We start from the raw sequence: 18,080 nt of genomic DNA, 5'->3' as shown, positions 1-18,080 counted from the left end.
CTGGGTCAGAAGGTGGTGGAGGAGTTTGCGGTTGGTTTTTCTGGCCAGCATTGGGATGGTAATATTTTTGCTGAGGTGGTGGTGCTGGTTGTTGTGGAGGTGGAGGTGTGGGATTTTGCACATTACTGCTCCTATAGGAAAGGTAAGGATGGTTCCGATACCCGGGATTATTATAGGTGTTGGAGTATGGGTTATTTTGCTTGATGGACTGAAAAGCGTTGACCTGCTCCATAGAACTCCTACACTCATGTTCCCAATGACCTACAATTCCACAATTTTCACAGAAAGCATCATTAGCATTATTATCAATTGCAGAAACATTAGTTATTTTAGAATTAGCAGTAGTAAGGTTATCCAATTTCTAACAAATAGAGGTTAATTGAGATTGCAAAAAGGATACAGAATCGACGTGGTGTTTTCCCTTGTTTGCAAAACCTCTAGGATTCCCATATTGGGAATTATGGATCGCCATATCTTCAATAACCTGACCTGCATCATCAACATTGAGGTTCATAAACCTCCCATTAGCTGCAGAATCCAAAATTGCTCTAGAAGAATTTCCGATCCCATTGTAGAAAGCTTGTATCAACTGCCACTGTGCTAAGTTATGATGAGGGCACTCTCTCTGCAGGTCTTTGAATCTCTCCCAAGCTTCATATAGTGACTCATCTGGCTCTTGGGCGAAATTTTGAATTGCGCTTCTCAATAGAGCTGTTTTCTCTGCAGGGTAATACTTGTTATAAAAATTCAAAACAAGAGTCTCCCAATTAGTAATGCCAAGTGCAGTTCTATTTAAACCATTAAACCACAGTTTAGCTTTTCCACATAAAGAGAAAGGAAAGAGAATCTCCCTTATTTGGTCTTGCGTGACCCCAGCTTGCCTTATAGTGTTACAATATTGACAGTAGTCAGCAATGTGTAGATTTGGGTCTTCACCCTTAGCTCCACTAAATTGCTTCCTTTCTATCATCGTGATGAACTGGGGCTTGATCTCGAATTGAACTCCCTCAAGATCTGGCGTAGGAGAAAGGTGGGGAAAATGCGCCAAAGATGGCTGAGAATAGTCGCTGAGCTTTTTAGGTGGATTTTCTCCCATCTCTAATTCTGATTCTGAAGAAGTGTCTGGATCACTAGAATCAGATGAAGGGTCTCTAGGAATTTCACCACCAGAACTCGCCAGTATTTGCTTGTATAAATTCTTTTGCCTATGGAAAGAGCGCTCGATCTCAGGATCGAAAGGAATGTAGCCTGATCTGGAACACCTGGGCATAAACAAAGAACTAGACAACATATATGAGAACTGTCCCAAAAAACTTATGTTCTCCGGGACGAAGGAAAATAATCTAGACTACAAAAACAATTAGAAATAAAAAATATAACCGTTTCCCCGGCAACGGCGCCAAATTTTGACAGGCTAAAGTCGTATCACCTAATCAAAAGTATTACCTAAATCCTCTAACTAAAGTAGATAGGGAAGTAGGGTCGAATCCACAGGGAAACTGGTCTTTCTACTCCTAATTAATTAATATAGTCTAAATTATCAAGGTAACCAAATTGTTGTTATAATATGAAACTATACTACGAAGATTAAGTTTAAGGAGAAAATCAGATATAAGAAGGCCTAGGGTTACAGGTTCACCAATAATTAATATTCCGGGATAAAACATAACAATCAATCAATCAACATTGCACAAATAACATGATTAACAGGCTCTCGCAATTTATTAACCAGCATAGATCTAACAGGCTCTCGCAATTTACTAGATCTAAGTTCCTATTGAAAATAGCCTTTAATATCGAATTAACATCTGCTCGATTCATCAATTCAATATTGCTAAACATTCACAATCAAATTACATCTGCTCGATTCATAATCCAATTGCAAAGAATTAGAACAATTCAATAAGAAATTATCATGCAAAGTCAATAATCAATAATAATAAATTACCCCTTCATATTAATTATGGATCCCCATAAACCCTAGAATTAAACTACTCGGACATAATCAAAACTAAACAAAGCATAATAATTAAACAAGACATAACAGAAATCGGAAAGAGTAAAATACTGAGATTAATTAAAGGAGAAATCGTACCAAAGTAATCAGAATAAAGAGTTGAGTAAAGAACAAAGTATATAGTGTAGAGAGAGAAAATAAGCTTAAGTAGAGAGAGAAAATCTAAGAGAAAGAATTACAAAAGTAAAGGAAGAATAACGAAGTGTAAAAAAAGGGAATCCTAAACTTGCTTAACAAAAACATATTTATAATAAGCAAGAATCCTAAACTAAAACAAACTAAACGATGCTTAAAAGATCTATCAGAGACACGCGCCCGACCGGGCGCCACACCGCCCGACCGGGCGCGCCTTTTTGTTGCGATATAAGTCTTCTTTGCCCGATCGGGCGCGCCATCGGGCGGACCATCGGGCGGACCACCGGGCGGACCACCGGGCAGACCATCGGGCAGACCACCGGGCAGACCACCGGGCGGACCATCGGGCGGACACCCTTGGGCCGCTTGGACTCCTCGTTTAGGCTCGTAACTTGGCCCAAACCAAATATCCTCTTTGGGGCTTTAATCATTCGGTCCAAATGCCTCGTCTTCACACAAGTCGAGCCCTTATTCACCGGTTTGATTACTCTAACCGATCTTGGGCTACGAAAGATGGCCGTGCTCCTCCAATGCTCGTAGTTGCTCCATAAAATCCCGGGAAAGTACTCCAAAGGTGCAATTCCCTACAAAACTCAACCAAAACTACGAAAACACTAGAAAACACATATTAGTAATAAAAATGGCTCTAAAGAGCCAAAAACACTACTAATAATGACCAAGGGACGGGGGTAAAATACTACATAAACTAGACATATCACTAGGCTTGGTCTTTGCCCTGGAAATGAGATATTTCAATGCTGCATGGTCAGTGAAAATAATAATTTTATAACCAACCAAGTATGATCTAAATTTCTCCAAGGCATAAATCACAGCAAGAAACTCCTTCTCTGTGGTGGCATGGTTAACTTGATTCTCATCTAAAGTTTTACTCGCATAGTATATAGCGTGCAAAACTTTTTACTTCCTTTGGCGCAACACAACGCCTAATGCATAGTCACTAGCGTTACACTTGATCTCGAATGTAAGTTTCCAATTGGGAGCACATATGATAAGAGACGAAATTAAAGCTTTCTTGATTCTGTTAAAATACTCAAGACACTCGTCGGTAAAATCAAATGGAGCATCTTTAAGTAGAATTTGGGTTAGTGGTTTAGCAATTTTAGAAAAATCCTTGATGAAGCGACAATAAAACCCCGCATGACCAAGGAAACTCCTTACGCCTTTAACATTCACTGGTGGGGGTAATTGTTCAATCACTTCTACCTTTTATTTGTCTACATGTATACCTTGGTCAGAAATAATGTGACCCAATACTACACCTTGTGTCACCATAAAGTGATACTTTTCCCAATTTAAGACCAAATTGCATTCTTCACACTTTTTCAAAACTTTAGCAACGTTAGCTAGATAATATCAAATTAAGATTCATAAACACTAAAGTCATCCATAAAGATTTCCATAATATACAGACACTATGAATTCAGAAAAGATGCTCATTATACAACGCTGAAAAGTAGCTGGTGCATTACATAGTCCAAAGGGCATCCTACGATAAGCAAAAGTACCATAAGGACATGTAAATGTGGTTTTCTCCTGATCATCAAGGTGAATTGGGATTTGAAAAAATCCCAAATACCCATCTAAATAAAAGAAAATTTTATGGTTAGCCAATTTTTCCAACATTTAACCAATAAAAGGGAAGGGGAAAGTGATCCTTTTTAGCGGCGGTATTTAATCTACGATAATCAATACACATCCGTCATCCTGTTACAGTTCTAGTGGGAATTAATTCATTTTTATCATTCTTTATTACTGTCATCCCACCCTTCTTTGGAACTACCTGCACAGGGATTACCCACTTTGAATCAGAGATAGGATAGATAATACCTGCATCAAATAGTTTCATAACTTCCTTTTTGACGACCTCTTGCATGTTAGGATTCAACCTTCACTGTGGTTGAATACATGGCTTGTGATAATCTTTTAGGTGTATCCTGTGCATACAAAAGTCATGACTAATACCCTTTAGATCACCAATACTGTACCCAATTGCCCTTTTATGGGCTCGAAGAACCTCTAGAAGTTAGGAAGTTTGTAGGTCATCAAGTGCAGTTCTAATGATCACAGGGTGCAGTTCCTACTCATCAAGAAATACATATTATAAATGTGAAGGAAGAGGTTTAAGTTCAAGTTTCGTTACCTCCGCTGAGTACGATTCCTAAATTAAATTTTCTACCTTATCATTCTCATCAGGGCTAAGTTGCTCATTTGATAGAGCACGCTTAATTTCATCCATCTCTTTACTCCATATATTAGCGTCACCTGCAATAAGATCACAACATAGTACTTCCTCCAAGGGATATCGGGAGAGAACCTAGGGTAAGCTATCATGGCATATAAAATCAATGACATCAATACTGTAGAATTTCTCCTCAAGCATAAGTCCTTTCATAACTCTTCCGAAATTGAAAGTAATATTATCATCCCCAACAAAGAGAGTGAGTTTTCCATTTTTTACATCAGTTATGGACCCTGCAGTATGAAGAAAAGGTCTTCCTATAATAATAGGAATTTTTGTATCCTCAGCCATGTCTAAAACAACAAAATCAACAGGGATAAAAAATTTACCAACCCTAACAGGATCATCCTCTGGAATACCTAAGGGGTATTTAACAGAACAATCTGCTATTTGCAGGGTAATATTAATAACCTTAAAATCACCCATATTAAGCTTTGAACTCACAGACGATGGCATTATACTGACACTAGCACCTAAATCACATAATGCTTTATCAATAAAGACATTCCCGATATGACAAGGTATAGAAAAGCTACTGGGGATCCTTTAATTTTGGTGGAGATTTATTTTGTAGTAATGCACTACATTCTTCAGTAAAAGCTACGGTCTCAACCTCATTAAAAGCTCTCTTCCTAGTCAAAATATCCTTCATGAATTTAGCATATACAAGAACCTGAGTGATTAAATCAATGAAAGGAACTATTACCTGCAAATTCTTAACACCCTCCAAGAACTTACCAAACTGCTTATCCAACTAATTCTTTATATGTCTATTGGGGAATGGAAGTTGGATAGTAGGGCTTTGCACATCTTTACTCTTGTCTTGATTTTTACCCTATAAAGAATCATCAGAAGAGTTAGTTTTACCCTGGAGCCCTGCAGGGCTAGTAACAAAATTATTTGGTTTAACAGAATCAAGATTAGCAATTTTATTTGTAACAGATTCATCATCATTGGGCATAGGAGGCCCATCATAGTGTGAACCACTCCTAAGAGTAATTGCATTTGCATGATCTGTAGGCTGTACTGGCTGCGATGGTAAGGCTCCCTACTGGCGAGTTTGTAGTTTTTTTTTTTGGTAAATGATTATCCATGATTTTATCATGAGCTAAGATCGAATCAATTTGTGCATCCCTACTCTGCATGTGCTTTTGCATACTAGCTAATATCGTTCTAATTTCTAACAAGGCAGGGTCAGTAGATGAAGGTGGAGTTTGTGGTTGGGTTCTTTGGTTAGGAGGGTGGTAATATTTTTGCTGTGTTTGTTGTGGTGCTTGTTGTTGTGGTGCTTGTTGTTGTGGAGTTGGAGGGTTTTACACATTGATACTCCGATAGGAAAGATATGGATAATTCCGGAGACCATGATTATAAGTGTTGGAGTATGGGTCATTTTGCCTATAGGTTTGGAAGGAATTAACTTGCTCCATGGAACTCCTACAGTCTTGTTCCCAATGACCTACAATTCCACAATTTTCACAAAAAGCATCATTAAAATTATTATTAACAGCAGAAACATTAGCTACAGAATTAGGAATAGTAGTACTAATATTATCTAATTTATGACAAATAGAGATTAATTGAGCTTGCACAAAGGATACTGAATCGACACTATGTTTCCCTTTGTTTGCAAAACCTCTAAAACTCCCATATTGGGAATTATGAATTGCCATCTCTTCGATAACTGTTTCTGCTACATCTACTTGAAGATTCATAAATATTCTATTAGTTGATGAGTCAAGAATTGATCTAGATGAATTTCCAAGCCCGTTGTAGAAGGCTTGGATTATCTGCCATTGCGCTAATCCATGATGGCCTAGGGACATTCTCTCTCAAATCCTTAAATCTTTCCTAAGCATCATATAGGCTTTCATCAGCTTCTTGGGCAAAATTTTGGGTTGAACTCCTTAATAAAGTTATCCTCTTTGCAGGGTAATATTTATTATAGAAATTCAAAGTAAGAGTATCTGAGTCAGTGTTACCAAGTGCAGTTCTATTCAATCCATTATACTGTAATTTAGCTTTATCACACAAAGAAAAGGGAAAAAGAATCTCCCTTATTTGGTCTTGAGTGACCCTAGTTTGCCTAATAGTGTTGCAGTATTGGCAGAAATCCAAAATATGAAGAACAAGCTTCTTAAACATCTCACCCACAGGATCAAGATTATCATTGCGGTTTGACCTCCCTTAAAGTATGGCGGTTTGACCTGAGCAAGCTTCTTAAAGTATGGCGGTTTGACCTGAGTAAGCTTCTTAAACATCTTACCCGCAGGATCAGGATTATCATTGCGGTTTTGGTTCAAGTTCTCATCTAGAAGCCTAATAGCATCAGCTAAAGCATCGTTGTTAGCCATCCTCCTTCTCCGCCTGGAAGTATAACGCACTCTTAGGCCAACGTCGACGCGAAAGAACTCTACTTGCATAACACATCATATTCAGAAAATATATTAAGGTAGAAAGGTGGGAAAAGCCACACGATCGCCCCTAATAAGTCACTTTTAAAGGAAATGATTATTAAATTTTAATCATTCATGCGCACACAAAAATTAAAATAATTCCCTTGATTCAATTCCCCCCAAAATCCAAGCATTAAGTAAATAATATAATTAAATAAACATATATTATTAGTCACATAATTACATGCTTCACATAATAATTATTTACAAATATCACATAACACAAATCATAACATATTATTCCATATTACATGCTTTAAACCTTAAACATGATACTAGGTGATCACACTCAAGTTTGCACCATCACATAAAACATACACGATTAAATAACTTGCATAATCACTTCATATATTAATAAAAGTACAAAATATTTAATTACAATGCATATAGAAAGAAATAATCTATCCTATACGCCCTTTCTAAAGCTCCCCAAATCTCACCGATAAAATAAAATAAGCATGTAAGATAAGAATAAAATAAATAATTAAATTTATTTTATTTCAAAATAACCAATAATTCGAAAATAAATAAAACAAATAAAATACTATTTTTTTGTTTTTTTTTTTTTTTGAAATGCCAAATTAAATTATTAGGAAATTTTGACCTTTACCACCATAAAAAAAATCAAAAAACTGGTTTTTACCACCAAACTTCTAAAACTTTTATTTTACCACAAAAAAAATTGTAAAAATTATTTTTTACCACCTAACGTCAAGAAAATAGTTAAATCTAACAATTTAAAAATAATTTCTTCGAATTTGGTGCGCAAAACATGTTCTTCATAGGTTTAGGGGGGCATTTTGGTCCTTTGGGTCCAATTTGAGGTCAGAATTGATAAAAAATGATCGAAAATGTTTTGTTTTTCGTGCTTTACGCAAATTAAAGTATTTTTAAACACGCAAAATAAGGCATTTCCAATCATTTTTTGTCAATTCCGACCTCAAATTGGACCCTTAGGTCAAAAAATGCCCCCCAAAACTCCTAAAGATCGTGTGTTTGACACGAAACTCGAGGAATTTAAAAAATTCCATTAGGTTTTTGACGACAAGTGGTAAAAAACACCTTTTAATTTTTTTATTTGGTGGTAAAATAAAAGTTTTAGAAGTTTTGGTGCTAAAAAACAATTTTTTTGATTTTTTTTTTAATGGTAAAAGTCAAAAATCCAAATTATTAAAATAAAATAATTTTCGAAATTTAAATTAAAATTTAAATAATGTAATTAAAACAAAATTCGTTATATTTAAAACGTTAGGCGCCTAAAAACTTTAAAAATTGGCTTTAATGGTAATAAAATCTAACCAAATCTCCCATATACCACTTTGTAACACCCCAATAATTCTACCTTTTTCCAAACCACTTACTTAAAATAAAATAGAGGAGAACCATTAGCATGTTAGCGCCACGTGTTAAAAAGTTAAGGCTTTATCAAAGTATCGTAGCGGAAAATCCAACTTAAATCTTGAAATAATATAATTTAGAAAACCAATAAGTCAAAGCTTACAAACTGGAACCATAAAGGCCCTTGTTAAAAACCAAACCAATACTCAAAATCCCAAGACATAAATAAAATAGTAAAACATAATTAAATTCCACACAAAGAACGAATACTCTCAATCACACCAATCCCTTCACAATGCGTATGTCAAATCCCCGAACTTCACATCATCAAGCTAACCTGTGCAATACTACTCCCCAATAATACAAGTGTAATAATGGGATCATCATAGGGTCATTGTAAGGCGAAGGCCATGACCAAAAGAAAACACAGAAAAGCACGCAATCAGCAAAGCTAAGTACATACAAGCTACAACGTACCAAACCTAGCATGCTCAATTAATTAAAGTAAATAAATATACAACACGAATTCATTAATCAAGAATCCACACTTAAACAATTCAATAGACTCAACATGCTTACTAACCAATTCCAGACACTTGACTCTTTATATTTAATTTTATTAATTTAATTTGGAGTAAACAATAGACGAGGTTGTCCAACCCACCAAATCATTTTGGTCCCATATGACCATTTAAAATAAAGTTTAGCGCAATGCAAGAATGGGCGCGACTCCATTCTCACAAAGTTAGTCTAGGATCCCATGTAACTTTCATTATAAAATAAAATTATAAATACCAAAAGAGAAGAGGACATGTTGATCAAACAAGTTTCGGAAAGCCACGGGCTACCACCGTGTACTACAACCCATAATTGTCAATACTCTAGAAATGCACGCTTTTCAGAGTTTTATTGCTCATCCATGTTTCACTTTACGTGATTACCAATTTAATTTATAGCCGACTCATTCAAGTAGACCATACATAACAATAACACATCAATTCACTTTTAATCTCATTTAGGACAATGGTGATCACATCACAATGATTGGCCTTTAATTCCTTTTAAATTCCAAAGTAACCAAAAATTGTTGAACATAATCAACCCACCTAGCCATTTCGGCTTAATCCACCTTTACTCAACATACTAACAAGTCATGCTAGAGTAATAAATAAATAAATAATAATCTTGTGGAATAATTAATAAATTTATTCCACTTAAACCATTTAATTCCAAATCCTTCAATAACCCAAATGTGGTTAACAAACCAATCCAATAAAAATATGCTTGTATCAACATTCCATACAAACAATGAATCCAATATAATTCAACATGCTTGCATCCATAATTTCATACAATCATAATCAATTCACCAAAACATGTCTCACAAACATAAGCACATGAATTAATTCACTATTTAACCAAACAATTTTCATCCAAGTGTTCTCTAAATATGAAACTAAGTTCTTTCTTTTTGGTACCTAAACATGATACTACTTACAATGAAGTAGACATGTACGTACCTCATATAAGCAATCCTTTGTGTCACTTTTAATCACTTAAAAGTCTCCTAGGGAATAATCACCTCCTAGAAAACGACCAACAATCAAAATTAATACCCAAACAAATTTTCAGCAATATAAATTTGATTAAAACTCCTTAAAACTTCCTTTAAAACATGTTTTTATGCTTAATCAATTAATAGAAATACAATAGAAACAAAATACAATAGGAACAAAAGCCCCAAATTAATTGATTATTAGAACCCTAAAATCCCAATTTAAATAAATTAAAACCCTAGGTTTATAATTTATAAAATCTAAAAAATTAAAACCATTATTAAACTGAAATTATAACTTTAAATCATCAAAGTATAGTTTTTCATACTAATTAAATTAATTTCAAACAATAAAATCAAACCCAAAATAATTTAAACAAAACAAGATGATAGAACAAAATAAATGGAGAAAGAAGGTGAGGGAGGCAGCCATGGTGGCCGACGAGGCTGCTGGTGGTTCGCCGGCGACCAGGGGTGGCGCCGGAGTCCGGTGGACGGCGGTGGTTGGGCAACATGGTGAATGAAAACTCACGTAAAAAGGAAAAAGAAAGAAAGAAAAAGAAAAGAAAAAGGGAAAAGAAAAGAAAAATAAAGGAAAAATAAAGAAATAAAATAAAGAGAAGAGAATTTATTAACCTTTTTGTGTGAGGGAAAATTTTGGGGACTTATGGGGTATTTATAGGAGAGAGAGTTGTAGGGTAAGTAGGAAGATTGTGCCTCATAAAATAATGGGCCAAATGAATGAAATGGACTAGGCTTTATTTGTATTGACATAAATTATAAAATGAAGGTTCATAAAATAGTTTGTACTAAAATAATTTTCAACCTAAATTAATAATTTGAAACTTTTGAAGTTAAATTCCGAAAAAATATAAATAAATATTATAAATAAAATAAAATAAAATTTATAAAATATTTAAAAATATGGGGGATTACACCCTTAGCTCCGCTAAATTGTTTCCTTTCCATCATAGTAAAAAACTGAGGTTTAATCTCGAATTGTACTCCTTCGAGATTAGGTGTAGGAGCAAGATGTGGAAAGTCCGTCAGGGGTGGCTGTGATTAATGGCTAAGCTTGTGAGGTGGAGGAGGTGGTGGTGCCATCATCTCTGATTCTGGTTTCGAAGAAACTTCTGTGTCACTAGAATCAGATGGGAGTTCCAAAGGTGTATTACCCTCAAAAGTAGCTCGTACTTGTCTGAAAAGATTCTTCTATGAAAAGAATGTTCGATTTCAGGATCGAATAGAATGTCGTCTGATCTAGAATTCCTGGGCATAAACACAGAACTAAACAAACAAATATGAGAAACTGTCTCAAAGAACTTGCGTTCTCCGATTCGTTAACCAGTGGATTTTCAACCACAAATTCTATAACCAATGGTTCTTCATCTTAATAACATTCGTATTATTATAGTGTCCATAGAATTTTTCATCGAGAGCCTTCCAATAACTCTCATTTGCAACTACTCGTTTCCGGATATGATCATATGTATATAGAAAAACTCTAAAATCATCCGAAACACGCACAAAAAACTCATTATAAGGGCATTCAGGATTTTCATGACAAAGACGATATTGACAACAACAGTAGTCGGGAACGGCATAAAACGAATACAATTCTTGTAGTGGCGTAAGCATGGATATTTTCAACTCATGAGGAATAAAAAAATAATAAAAAATAATCTAGACTCTAATAACAATTAGAAATAAAAATAAAACCGTTTTCCCGGCAACGACGCCAAATTTTGATAGGCTAAAGTCGTATCACCTAATCAAAAGTGTTACCTAAGTCCTCTAACTAAAGTAGATAGGGAAGTAGGGTCGAATCCACAGGGAAACAAGTCTTTCTATTCCTAATTAATTAATATAATCTAAACTATTAAGTAACCAAATTATTTTTAAGGGAATTAAAGTAAGGAGAATAATTAAACTAAAGCAAACTGAATTAGGGAGAAATCAATAATAAAAAGCCTAAGGTCACAGGTTCACCAATAATTAATACTTTGGGATAAAACATAACAATCAACAACTAATATTGCAAACATAACATGATTAACAGGCTCTCGCAATTTATTAATCAACATAGATCTAACAGGTTCTCGTAATTTACTAGATCTAAGTTCCTATTGAAAATAGCCTTTAGTATCAAATTAACATCAGCTCGATTCATCAATTCAATATTGCTATATTTTTACAATCAAATCACATCTGCTCAATTCATAATTCAATTGTAAAGAATTCAAACAATTCAATAAGAAAATATCATGCAATATTAAGAATCAACAATAACAAATTATCCATTCATATTAATTATGGATCCCTCAAGAACCCTAGAATAAAACTACTCACACATAATTAAATCTAAACTAATCAGCAATTAAATTAAGCATAACTAAAAGCAATAATATGAGATTAAAGAAAACAATTAAATTAAAACTAAGGAAAAGCAGTAATTATCGAAAGCGTAAAAATTGCAATCATGTAAGCAAGAACAAGCAACAGTAAAAGCATTAAAAGGAAATCTTAGTTTCTACTAAACAACAAAACTAAAAAGCTTAGCTAGAACAAGACGTAAATTAAATAAAGCTTAACAAAACTAACCAATGTTAAAGAAAGTTGCTACTAAAAACAAAACTAGGAAAAACAATGAATAAAAAAAGTTGTAGGAAACAAAACTAAAGTTTGAGCTAACTAACTCCTCCATATATCAAAGCTTCAATTAGTATTGTAGCTAGGATAGCTGCAACAAGGCCCACCCAGCCCAGATGGCACACAAGCCTTCATAAAATGTGAGGCCCAAAATAACTTCCTTCCTTCAACTGCTATAGTTTTATTTCAAAAAATAAAATAAAAAAACTAATTAAACATACTCCCAACTTTTTTAATTAAACATACTTTACTTTCTCTCTCCTCTTATAATTTGCTCTCTCTAAAAAACTAAAAACTGCCATGGATATTTGAAAAGAGCTCAAAAATCAACCAAATTTTCCAAAAACAAACCGTTTAGTCATTTCAAACATTTCTACAATTAATTTGTGCTGTGATTTTCTCTCTCTAACAAAGTTCATTCTCTCTCCTTTACATGATTTTACTTCAATAAAAACTGAAAAATTAACAATGAATATTAGAGAAGAATGAAAAATCAAAATGATTCTCCCAATAAAAGGTAATTTTTATGAATATCAGTAACTTTCGTTGTTAAATTTCGTCTGAATTTTTCGTTGTTGTGTTCGAATTTGTTGTTTTCGTAATTAACTAATTATATTAGGGAACCATTGCTTATGTTTATATTTTGAATGTTATGTTCACTCTTTGAAATGCATATGTTCATATTTTTTATACCTATGTTCACTTTATAAAAAGCTAATGTTCACATTTAAGGGAACCTATGCATATGTTCATATTTTGCATGATTATGTTCATTGATAAAAAAAATGCAGAAAATCAGATGAAATTCATACACAGATGAAATTGATCGAAGCTAACAAAATTCAATTCATATGAATTCAAAAACTCAGATAAAACTTAATCAAACGAAATTAAGCACAAATTCACCACATAATAAATCGAAATTCATACATAAATCGAAACAATTACAATTATTCACACAAAATTCATACATAATAAATTGAAACAAAGAGAAAAACAAAAAAACAGAGGAGAGAGAAATTAAAGAAGGAGAAAAAACAGAGGAGATAAAATTATAATGAAATTTTTGATCGAAAATTTTGATGAGAATTAGGAAAGAAAAGAGAAGAGAGAGAATTGGGAAGAAAGAAACCAAAAATTTTAAAAAGGAATTGAAACAAACTAACGCGGGAAGAACGTTAGCTGGGTTTTTATGATCCAACTTTGGGCTGCGTGCGTTTCATGCAGAATATCTTGTGTTTCATGGTTGTTGCAGCTATCCTATATACATGAGATTGCACCTAAGAATATGCATCAAAGCTTATTATCAAATAAATGAATCTGCCAAAGCTAATCTCCTGCCCATACTAGGATTATCCCATACTAGGATTTATCCCATCAGCCAATCAGGCACCCCGTACTATATAAGGCCCAAAAGCTAAACAAAACCGACTTAAGTACTAGCTTGCGGCATACTCATCCAATCGGGCCCACATTTATACTCGCCCATCAGGTTCTTTTGTCCTTGGATTTGTACCGTTGGGCTATTTAATGTTTGGCCCAATCTCCTAGCTTGGTCTATAATAGCAACTTGGACTTTGGAACTCATTCACTTAAACCGAGCCCTTAGTCACCGAACTAAATTTATCTAACTCGGCATTGGCTAAAAATATCCGGTCATAAAATACGATCAAGCTCCAATATCTTCGTAGTGGCTCAATAAGCTCAGGAATTGTCATAAATCTGCAAATTCCTACAAAATAATACCAACTCTACAAAAACACTAAAAAACGTATATTAGTAATAAAAATAGCTCCGTAGAGCTCAAATAAACACAAATATGACCGTGGGACGGGAATAAAAATACATATAAAATAGACTCATAAAATGTTCGATCAAATTAATGCAACATGGAATATTCCATTTATTATATTTTTTAAGACTTTTTTTTAATCATTATTAATTACTCTTATTGTTTAGGCTATGTTTGGCAACACTAACCGAAATAAGACTGAAGCTAATAAGTTAACAAAAATGAAAAGGGTAGTAGTTGAAATAAGGTGCTGAAACTAATAAAGGTATTTTGGTGTTTTGTAAAGTTTATTGTTGCAGGTTCTAAAATTTTTCAAATAATTTTTTTTAATAATTAAAGAACAAACAGTATAAAAAGATATTAACTACTCCGTAAAATTTAAGATTCTTAAATTGAGATGGTACTCAAACATCTTACCATCTCAATTTAAGTCCATTATTTCATGATGGGTTGAGGCAAATATTGCTCTTTACCATCAAGTTAAATAGTCCATCTTGATCTAGAGTATTAGGGGGTTGCCCCTCGAGTTACCAGTTTCAAAAATTGATAACCTTGCTAACGTAACAACACAAACATTAAGGAAGCTTTCTCAAAGAAAGTAAAATAAAACAAGTTAAATAGTTCAAAGAAATGAGTAGATAAACATATGACAAAAGATACAAATGCATTCATTAATTAAAATATAGAGTTAGGTCTACAATTGTACAATTTGAAGGAGAGGTTACCTCTATGATCATACAATTGGAAAAGACGAACGATCTTCAATACATGCTAAGAGATAAACTAAATTATCGCTTGGCTACTAAGCTAAGGGAAACTACGAAAGCTAAGAAGAGAGCTTAAAAAATAATGAAATGCTTGTTGTTGATGTCTTTCCTTTAATCCTCACACTTCTATTTGTAGGCAAATTGTAGCGGTTATGGCTGACTCCCATAATTGTTGTGCAGTTACATTTCTTGGCGCCAACTCCCTTTGAAATTTAAAATATCCATTTGCCTCCAAGTCGGCTTTTGTTCATTGGGCCTTTAGATGGTATTAGCCCAATTCTCATTATATCCCTGCCATATCCGGTTCAGCCCAAAGGCCTTTTGCTGACTCCAAGACCCAATTTACTTGGTCAAAGTCAATAAAAAGTCAAAAATCCAATTTTTGGGTGTATCAAATGCCCTCCCCCCCCCCCCCCAAAGTTGGGTGGTTGATGGCGTTTGAAACCAACCAAATTGACCTTTTTTGCATAACAATAACAATAAGAAGTATTGCGTATGTTTAATTTTACGAAAATTAAAGAACACAAGCATTAAACATTACTTCATTTTTATAATAGTTAGAGTGATTTACAAAAGAAGAGAATTTCAAAACTTAATAGATTGTTTTTGGCAACTAAAAACCTGACTCTAAATTTTTTTTGTTAAAGACAACCAAGGGTCACTTTCTGGCATTGACTTTGTTTTTTCCGGCGATGACCCCCATGTGCTGGTCACGTGACCCCTTTCTTCTAATCCCCCTTAATTTCCCTCTTTCACTCTCTCGTTTCAAATCCTCTCCTCTCTTATTATGTTGTTCTCTCATTTGAAGATCTTTCGAGCAAGGTAGTCTGGATTAACTTCAGTTATTGTGTTTGGCAATTGATTTCAACCAAGGAAACTCTTAGATTGTTATGTAATTCTTGGCCATTTCATCAAATTTGGAGGTAATAGAAAAATTAGGGTTTCTTGCCCCTTTTTGAATTTGCGCTAACAATAATTATTTCTCTCAATTATGCAACACACATGCGTTCCATTGAAGGATATTAGATGTGATTTTGTAATTGTTCCCCCTTAGCTTCTTAGAACATGATGCAACTACCTTCCTTGCTTAAAACATGGCAGAGTAATTGCAGCAAAATTTCAGCAAAAAAAATACCCAAAAAGGAAAGAAATAACATTTTAATACAATGCATTAAGTAAACTTAATGTTCAGGATGAGTGTTAATTTACTTCACTTAACATCTTCATTGATTAATTGATTAAGAGGATTTGAAACGAGTGAGTGTGAAAGAGGGAAATTAGGGGGGAACTTGAAGAAAGGGGGTGGGATTAGTAATACAAGGGTCATGTGACCTGCACATGGGGGTCAACGCCTGAAAAGATCAAATCAAAGCCGGAAAGTGACCCTCGGTTGTTTTTAACAAAAAAAAAAAAATTGAATCATGTTTTTAGTTACCAAAAATGTTTATAAGGTTTTCCTGAGTTTTTTCTGACAAAATTTTCCATATTTTATCATATAATATGTTGTTAGATTAGTATTGATATACAACGCCTTTTTGGTGCAGCAGGTCACGCGGTGTGGCCTGCTGCCAACTCAACAAAAAGAACGAAGCCTGACGCGTATAACGGAGTTTGACACTCACGCAATTTCAAGTAACCCCTAATTTCAAGTAACCCATAATATAAGTAACCCCTAATTATTTGCATTACCGTTATGTTAGCTCTCATGATGTTGGCCTACTTGATGTATTTGAAAACCTAACCTGGAATAGACTAGTTAGTTTAAAATTTGGCTCAAAAGTGTAGGATTAGGTCCATGTAATCTATGTTTACTAAACTACATGCTACTCTCCAACTATTGTGTACCCTACCAAGGCATGTACAAGTTAATTGCTATTTTTTCTAATGGTATTGTAGGTGGAACAAAAACCGTGATTAGGAGATAATCCAGATTACTGTTGATAATGACTGGAAAAAATTGCAGAACTTGTGATGTAGCTTTATACGGAGGCTATAGATGGATCTACCATTGAGAGCAAGGAGAGTGTTGTAAAAACAAAGAAATAGGGATTAAAGATCCATCAAGTATTTTTACAAGTAGATAATATTTTCTTTCCCTTGGGATTTATGATCTTCAATTTCACTATTTTCAACAATTGCAAGAACAATGTAGAGAATTTAGAGGAGAGAGAATAAAAGAAAATCGCAGGAGAAGATAGAATTAAAGCAAATTGCAGGAGGAGAGAGAAAAAGCAAAAATAGAAATTAAGAAAACGATTGAAATTCTAATAAAAAAATTAAAGAAAACAGTTGAAATTCTAAAAATAACGGAATATCTAATTGGGTCCGTTATTTTTTTATTTGGGGTCCGTAATTTATTGGGCCTAAATGGCCATGAGCCTTACATCGTAGTTAACCACATACAAAAAATTGTGATTTTTTTTTGAACGGCACAAAAATTGTGATTGATATAAAACTTAATGATACAATTTTTTTTTATTTTTTTTTTATTAATACTTAAAAATAAGGTCTAATTAGTGGATCGGTATATGTGCAAAATATTTGTATAAAAGACGGTCATATAAAGACTAAATGAAGCCTGTGCGATGCACGATTTATATGAATTTTTTAAAAATATTTTTTTTATACATATATTTATGTGCTAAAATTTGTTATATATTTAGATAAAATTCCTGATATCAAAAGATAATATTTTATATTTAATTAATTTAAATTGGGAAATCTCATTCGCCAAATCGCCAATTTTTCTTACGTGTCATTTAATTTATTTAATTCTAAAAGAAATTAATAATCTCGTATTTAATTGGCTACCACTAAAATTTATTATCCTATATGGCGCGCTGAAAAAATTAAATTCTACCTCTCTAAAACTCGGGAAAAAACTCCCCTTTATTATATATATATATATATATATATATATATATATATATATATATATATATATATATATATATATATATATATATATATATATATATTAAATTAAATTGTAAATTTATAAATATTGTAAAAGTCAGGTTAGGTAAAAAAGAAAGTTTTTTTTATTTACAAAAAAGGACGAATAAATACTTTATTGGTGCCCTGGTCTACTGGCATACTCGCCACTTTCTTATT

The 18,080-nt window shown here is 33.5% G+C and overlaps 1 non-coding gene across 1 annotated transcript; it reads left to right on the top strand.

The window, feature by feature from the left end:
- Positions 1-602: 602 nt before the first annotated feature.
- Positions 603-709, top strand: LOC145569651 (small nucleolar RNA R71). Its single transcript, XR_014096223.1, has one exon. It is a non-coding gene; the product is annotated as a small nucleolar RNA R71 (small nucleolar RNA).
- Positions 710-18,080: the final 17,371 nt, after the last annotated feature.

This window comes from Chenopodium album, chromosome 11, assembly GCF_948465745.1.
Source record: "Chenopodium album chromosome 11, dcCheAlbu1.1, whole genome shotgun sequence".
Taxonomy (NCBI): Eukaryota; Viridiplantae; Streptophyta; class Magnoliopsida; order Caryophyllales; family Amaranthaceae; genus Chenopodium; species Chenopodium album.
This window is presented reverse-complemented; position numbering and strand designations above follow the sequence as displayed.